The following is an 8,895-nucleotide window of genomic DNA, read 5'->3' on the forward strand; positions in this document are numbered from 1 at the left end:
GGGAGGAACCAGGCCTAAAATCAGCTTGATTTTCACGTGTTGTGTGCCCATTATTAGTCAAATAATCCAAGCAGTTAGTAGGCCCAGCTAGATGGATATCGTATTACGCATCCAAAGAGGAACAGTTTTATTGTTACAAGGCTGTGATTGTATTCAAAGTGGGAGCAGAGTACAGGGGCAGAGCTCTACTGTAAGTACATACTGCAGCTAGGAAGTTAGGTTAAAATCCTCCCCCTGGCTCTGCAGTGGCTAGAGCTGCAGTGAGAGAGCCTGGTAGAAGTGGCAGGAGGAGGCCGCTGAGGAGAGAGGAGACAGGCTGGTGGCTCATACAATGCATACGCTCTTTCTTTCTTTCTTTGTTTCCTTTTATTGTTTGTTTGTCTGTTAATTTACTTCGTTATTGTACTGCAGTCACACAAAAGAGACACATTGTTAACACTTACTTACCACGCAGCCAGATACACCTTAAGTTTAGCCGTCACTTTGCCCTCCGTAATGCTTTTGTATTGGATTTCACTACTGCAAAATATTAAGCTGCCAGCAGAAAAAGAACTCTCCAGCCAGTTGCAGTTCCACATTGAAGCCAGCGTACGGCACTGTTTGGCAAATTTAGCATTGCAGGGGGGTTGGTTGTTTATTGAGCTGGGAGAACAGAAAACTTGGAGGGAGCTCTTGTGTTCCTAGCACAGAAAGACATCAAAATGGCAGCCGTGTGTGTATTTACTGTTCTGATGTTAGCCTTAAACCTTTGAAACAGGAATCTGCATTTCACATATTAATGAAAAAAGAGGATGATGGGAAGATAGTGATGGTTTTACCTAAATCCTCCATCTTTGCCTAATGTGGACTGATTACATGAGGCTGATTGGAGACAAACAGTGTCATATTTTAATTTTCAGCATCCATATCAGGAGGAGAAAAATAGACGTGCTTTTCTGTGTTAAATGTCGCATTGATGCATCCTCCCATCATCGCCACCACCATCGCCAGATAAAATTAGATCGCAGTGTCCTCAAGGTCCATGGGGACGCAGTTATATAATCAAATATACGGATGGAGGGGGGCGGGAGGTGGGGTAACGGCTTTGAGGTTCGTAAAACAGGGCCTGGATTGTTTAAATATACATAGTCACAACAGCAGTGATGACAGGGATGTGAAGAGAGAGGCAAGAGATGAGAGAGAGGCAGAGGAGGAGAGAGGGGGATTGAAAGCAGAGAGAGGAGCCACGCACATATGTGACGATGAAAACAGAGAAATAGAGAGTGAAAAAAACATCTCTGGAAGCCCAGCAGAGACATTCAGATGAGGGAGCACTGACAGCAAGGGATGGGAAGGTGAAAGGATAGGAGAGAGGAGAGGGGGGATGGGGATGGAGAAAGAGCAGCGGCGGGTGACTCAGAAGACGGGGAGGGAGCACGGCGGAGGAGTGGGCGGGAGGCGAAGATGAGGGCTTTTCTAGCACAATAAGTGGCACACAGGTTAGAGGGAGTAAACAAGGCTGCCGGCTCTGATCGTCGGCTGTGACGCAGTGTGTCTGTCGGGGCGTGGGCCCGGTCTCTTGCAGTGTGTGTGTGTGTAGCGTTGTACCAACATGTGTCTATTTTGAAAGAATATACAGAGATATATGCTGCTGTTTATGTATGCTTGTTTTATTCACGATGTGTCATTTAAGGCTCTATAACATACTAGTTATCCTATGTTTATGTATGCATGTGTGCAGTAGTGTGTGTGTGTTTGTATTGTACCCCTGTGCATGTGTATGGGAGTTTACATTATTCAGGCTGTGCCTCATGAGGAAAACGTTGCAGTATATGTTATATCATCTCCTCTCCTATGGTCTAGAGATGAGTCATGATTTTCCATTTTTCGAATAGTCGTTAGTTATATAAAATCGAATAGTTTATGCGACTATTCGTCCCGTCTTAAAACATGATATATATTTCCCTTGTGTTAACCGTCGCAGGCGCTGCCGGGTAGTTATATTACTACCGGTAAAACATCAAGGCCTATGGAAGGAGGCTGGGACACGGGTGGACATGGGTATAACACATGCGCAGTGTAACTGGAGCTGCGGTCGTGCGTTGCGATTGGTTCAATTTCGGCGAGTGCACACCAGATTTTACTGCGCATGTGTTGAACCCCAAAGATATGACGCGTGACCCAGCCTCCTTCAATAGGCCTTGTAAAATGTGTGTGGCACGTTCAGTTCGGCTCTTTACTGTCAGCGCAGGGTGTGTGTGTGTGTGTGTGTGTGTGTGTGTGTGTGTGTGTGTGTGTGCAACGCCCCTAGTAGTTTCAGCAGGTAGATCAGCTGTTCCAGCAGCGGAACATAACGTCATTCAAACCTGACGGACACAAAATAAAACTCACAGAAACCGTCTTGGTTTGTCTTTCCACCGGCCTCTTCCACCGTTCCAACAATATGGTTGGAAGAAACTCTTAATCCATAGCGTTAGATGGGAATATTCGTTTTCCCCTGTCTGCTGCGGTGGGGGGGGTCTCATATCATTTCCTCTCGTCTCCTCTAATCTGATCTCATCTCCTATAGTCTCCTCTCATCTCATCTCATCTCATCTCATCTCCTATAGTCTCATCTCCTATAGTCTTCTCTCATCTCATCTCATCTCATCTCATCTCATCTCATCTCATCTCCTATAGTCTCATCTCCTATAGTCTTCTCTCATCTCATCTCATCTCATCTCATCTCATCTCCTATAGTCTCATCTCCTATAGTCTTCTCTCATCTCATCTCATCTCATCTCATCTCATCTCATCTCATCTCCTATAGTCTCATCTCCTATAGTCTCCTCTCATCTCATCTCATCTCCTATAGTCTCCTCTCATCTCATCTAATTTCATCTCATCTCCTATAGTCTCGTCTCGTATCATCTCATCTCAAATCTACTCATCTCCTATAGTCTCATCTCTTATAGTCTCATCTCTTCTCATCTCCTATAGTCTCCTCTCCTCTCATCTCATCTCATCTCATCTCATCTCCTATAGTTGCCTCTCATCTCATCTAATCTCCTATAGTCTCCTCTCATCGTATTTCATCCCTTATAGTCTCATCTCATCTCATCTCCTATAGTCTCATCTCATCTCCTATAGTTGCCTCTCATCTCATCTCATCTCATCTCAAATTATCTCATCTCCTATAGTCTCATCTCATTTCATCTCTTTTAGTCTCATCTCATCTCTTCTCATCTCCTATAGTCTCATCTCTTCTCATCTCCTATAGTGTCATCTCATCTCATCTCCTATAATGTCATCTCATCTCTTATAGTCTCATTTCATTTAATCTCCTCTCTTCTATTCTCCTCTCCTCTCCTCTCCTCTCCTCTCCTCTATTGTCCTCTCCTCTCTTGTCTTCTCTTATCTTCTCTTCTCTTCTCTTCTCTTCTCTCCTCTCCTCTCCTCTCCTCTCGTCTCATCTTCTCTATTCTCCTCTCGTCTCCTCCTCCCCCTCTGCTGAGTATCAGTCTGAGCTCAGATCAGTGTGTGTGTGTGTGTGTGTGTGTGTGTGTGTGTGTGTGTGTGTGTGTGTGTGTGTGTGTGTGTGTGTGTGTGTGTGTGTGTGCTGCCAGCAGCACTGCAGTCTCCCAGCTCTGGCCCTGCACCGCTTACTCAGCACTCAGCACTCCAACCCTTCACTTCCCAAAACAACCCACCGGGACACACATACACACACACACACACACACACACACTCAGTATATTATTACTGTTTGTTTACCACATTATAGTATGTTATTACAGTTTTTCTCGATTGTTTACACACATTTTCTGAAAGCATGCCTCATACTCTCAGAACTCTACACACAAATCAAAAAACACACACACAATGGGCAAAATCCCTCAATTCTCCTGCAAAATGAAATTTTACATTCAAAACAATGTTATTTCTTCTCAAAATGGTATTTTGTTTTCAAATGACACACACACACCATCATATGAATAGACATTTATAAGAACCAGTTGAACACTGATGTGCTCAATGTAAAACACTATGATGAATGGAAAACACTTCTTCTCCATTCATCATAATGACTTAGGCCTTTTCTTTGTTTAGTGTTACACTTACTACAGACAGTACATACATAAGTGTGTTGTAAAATATTTTAGAATATTGTTTTTATACTCAGAACACACAAATACACGGTAACAAATATATTTTATTTTCCCCACAAAAACAATGTACACAGTGTACATCCCAACCAACACAAAGTTGCACATACAGTGGTCTACATACAAAACAACAGAAGAATTTACTGTATACAGTTACAGTAAAAAAAACGAAAAAAAACTATGCTGCATCCTCTTTTCTGTTTCGGTCTGGCCACAGCACCTCATCCACATCACAAGCAATGTTTTCCCTGGCCAAGCAGCGGGGGAAATATCGCTTAGCATGTCGAATCCAGCCATGAAAAGCATCAACTGATTGCTAATTGTAACACTGTGTGACAGGTGTTTGCCCATGTGATGAGTCAGTGTGCATAGTAGGGCAATTGACTTTAGAATTTTGAATGACAGTGTGTTCCTTGTGAAAACGAGATTTTCTTCATGAAAATTGTGCCAAATGCAGAGAATTGTGTGTAGTGTTTTGAAAAAAGTGTGTTTTAGAACTGCAATTTGAGTGTAAAGCAGGAATTGTGCTTGTAGTTTAGCAGAATTGGTTCAGGGGGTTGGTGCATGAGTTACATGTTGTGGTCATTGTGTGTCAAGTACCAGTATTTGTGTGTAAACAATTGAGAAAAACTGTAATCTAATCTATTATAGTGTTACTTATATTAAATATGCATGCACACAGATGTGCTCACGCATGCATGCTGTATAACCCAATAATTGCATTCAGTTTGTAAGTAAGCATACTCAATCTAACACTCTGTGCATGACATACATACACATGCACTGAAATACACATACATATGTACTGGCAGTACTCGGTCTGTATCAATGCTCAAAATGGACTCGCTGGCTATTTTATTAGAAACACCTCTCAATATAACACAGTGCAGTTCAAAACCACTGCAAACACAACCTCAATATTAAACATATAGTCTCATATAGTACCGTATCTATCAAAACTGAACATTCGTATCTTTGTAAATGTACAATTAATGGCTGAGCTGTTGTATTGGATTACATTAGATTTTATAGATTCCACTGAGTGAACGTACCAATTAATTTTCTGGTGATTGATTAATCAAAACTAATCAATAGTTTCAACTAGGAGTGGGGGAAAAAAATCGATTCACCTATGTAATACAATTTTTCTATTCCGTATCCGTCAACCAAAACAAACCGCAGCGAGCCAAAACGAGAAAGTAGAAAACGGCGAAGGGTCCGCATGGATACGACCTGCACACTCACGTTTTAAATCCAGCGTGGTAAACACTACACATCCAGTAAAGGATGGAAACACTTTGGGTTTCACACATTGACAGGAAAAGCAGAGCTAGACATCACGGCTAAAGCTACATGTTAACTTTGTCACGGACAGGAAACGTTACCATATTGCGGTAACATGCGGTCGAGCCGGCCGTCGCTCTCATCTCCGTGGTCAAATGGGCCGACGCTAAAACTGTAGAGCACCCATATACTGACATTTATGTTGAATGCATTCAAACGGCCCCGATGGAGCTGACCATGGATGGATAAAGAGAACGGAGCTGACGGGAGAGCTAGCAACGGGCTTGGAGAAGTTAGAGGAAGTATACACGTGGGACTACGTCCGGTTTTCAAAATAAGGTGTTAACAAAGGGAACTGTTTACAGAAAATACATCTATGGAAATAAGATTGATTGGATTATATTCACGAGGGAAATGTCTTTATTTGTAGATGTCCTCAGGGCTGGGCTACTATGTAGTAGGTCAAGTTTGGGGCAGATTGGACCAAGTACAGTCGAGGTAACAACAGTTTTTCTTCCAATGGCGAATCATGTAACTTCTCCGCCACGCCACGTCAACAATGTACACCTCCAAGAGGCTTTTTTGTACGTCTCAACATGTTACGTATACCTGCCAAATTTCATACTTCTAGGTTAAACCACAATGAGGGACTCAATTTTAGCAATTTTTTAGGGGGCATTATTGAGCCATTTTGTCATATCTGAGCAAGAGACCCAGAAAATATCACATTTTTCACCAGTCCTGATACATGTGCAAAATTTGTTCAGTTTCCAAGCACCTGTAGCCCCTCAAAAATGCGATTACTTTGCGTAAATAATAATAAGAAGAAACGGACCAATTACAATAGGGCCTTCGCCGACCTTCGGTCAGTGCTCGGGCCCTAAATATAGACAAGACATAACACACAAATCCTAGTAACTAACACCGAACTTAAACAATGTAAATTCCTGTATTACTGCATGTTTCCCATGTAACTCAATTCTCAGTACAGTAGGAAAACTATAAATTGGTAGCTAGTCAGCCTTTCTATTTCAAGTTGAATTTAATAAATGATACTGAATACAGCACGTCTATAACTTGAAATTAGATGACAAATATATTCACAGTTTAAAGAAAATCAATTTCCTGTAATTTCATGCTGACATGAATTCAGTGCTCACCGTGTCTCTTTTTTCCCCAAAGAGCCAATAGCTGTAAACACAGTAGCAGAGGTATGGAAATGCTGTGTCTAGTGAAACAATGGCGGCGTTGCACTGATCCTGGTTTATCATCCATTATTGATGAGGGAGTCATGTTTCACACCAGCTTGACTGACTATATGGAACACAACAGGACCGCGCGTGTGTGTGTACTGTATGTGTGTGTATGTGGGTTTGTCTGTGGGTGTTTGGTACCTGTGCAGGTTTACTGAGTGAGTGAATGTATTTCTGTGTGTTGCAGTGATTCATCATTCATTAGTGCAGCCTTGGCAGTGCCATAGATCTCTTTAGCTTTCCAAGCTATAGATTCCAATTTGCTGCAGGCCTGGGACTTTTATTATGAGAATATTGATTTGAATTTCATAGTTGCGACCCATAACGCTGGGTGGTAAACAGAGGACTGGGTCTTGGCTCAGATAAACAGACCAATTCCTGGGAAAAATACCAAAAACAGGTCCAATAAATATCTGGCAGGAGAGATTACAGCTGCTGCAGCATTTTACTGACTATACTTCCTTCGGAACACCGGGATTTGAAAACGAGTAAATTAGGGCTGGGCGACATGGCAAAAATCTTCTATCCCAATATAGGTCATTTCATATCTCCATAACGATATATATAATGAGACAGCATGGTTTCTGGTATTTCAGTAAATAAATAGTCTATATGAAATAACCACATGGTAAAGCCTCTTTTTGTATATTCCTGTATGAATTAAATACAAATGAAAAGTACTAAGTATTTTCTCATTTTAAGAACTTGAGTGCAAAATGAACATACCAGGTTTAAGTGAAGTTAAAGAGGAAAAATAAATATATATAGGCCTAGCCTATATCACGATAGAAACGATATAGAAACATATATACAATATGTATATATATATATATTGCCCAGCCCTAGCATAACTTGTAAAAGATCAGAAAATACATTTCCGTTTATCTTTTTTTTCTGTAGAATTACCAAAGAAATGTTCTGTAAATAGGATTCAAACCCACACCATTGTTGAGCTTAGAGTGATTTTAAAACCGATTCCACTGTCAGCATAATGAACACACATAAAGGGTAACTTTGGTATATTTCAACCTTATTTTCGAAGACAATGGTGGAAACGTGAGTAAGAGTTGGAGAGAGGAGTGCCGGTGATTTAGACAATTTTGAGGCAAAGCGACATTTCAGAACTACACTTCCTACAATAACAGGCCAGATGGAGAGAAAGGTAAAGAAAAACGTTTTCTCTGTAGGGTCTTTTCTATAATATTGTCAGACATTTCTAATAACAATCTGAGCCTGTCAGTGGCAAAAACAAAGACTTTAAGTCAGGGTAGCACCTCAGGGTAGCACCTGCCACCTGCCAAATCCAGGTAAATTGTTGGCAGTGGCGGATCAAATCGACAGGCCATCCGCCACTTTGGCAGACAGTGAAAACGCAAGTGATGGGAATAGAGAATCGGTTCCCATTGAGAACCTGGTTCCTAGTTGTCCGATTCCTTGACATCTCATGCCTCTGTGACTATCGATTCCTCTGTGTTGATGCTTTCCGACAATGCAGCATGCCCAGTGACGCATACTGTACGCACGGCGTATCAGTTTTCAGTTTGTTTGAGACCGGAGACGTTTAAAGTCGGTGGGCGGCACAGTCCTGCTCGGCTAAATAACGGAGCTAATTGCGAACGTTAACGGAGGTCACACTGAGTTACATTAAGGTGCATTCAGGCTATGTTCGAAAAAATTTCTATTGGGCGGAGGTAAATTCTAACTTCATCATAATGCGTTCAAAAGTAATCTCGTAAAATTCAGTTTTTGGCGAGAAACTTGAATAAATCCAGTTGATTGAAGGGGATGTTTTCACAGTATATATATAAAATAGATATAAGGGAGGAGGAATTATGACCTGTTTAACTTCCTAACACTAGCTCTAAGCAACTGGTAATACATCATTAAAACTACTGATGCCAAGAATTTTGTAATCAAAGCAAATATTTAAATGAAAATATAATCATTTATTTCCTAATCATTTGAATTGTGTTTTTATGCAAATAACCACTATAGATGACAATAACAAAGTATAGTACAGTGCTGTGTACAGTACCCTCCCACCCCCGAAAAATACGGGCTCCCCGGAAGCTACGTTGCGTACACTGTAATTTAAATTTACCATGCACACAATGTTTTTTTGTGTCAAATATATCAAACATTGAATGACATCAGATCTAAAATGTTATTGCTTCATTTAGTGCAGAGATTTCAAAAGTGGCAGACAAAAAAAAAATACTTACCTGCCACTGTGG

This window comes from Sebastes umbrosus, chromosome 18 (genome assembly GCF_015220745.1).
Source record: "Sebastes umbrosus isolate fSebUmb1 chromosome 18, fSebUmb1.pri, whole genome shotgun sequence".
NCBI lineage: Eukaryota > Metazoa > Chordata > Actinopteri > Perciformes > Sebastidae > Sebastes > Sebastes umbrosus.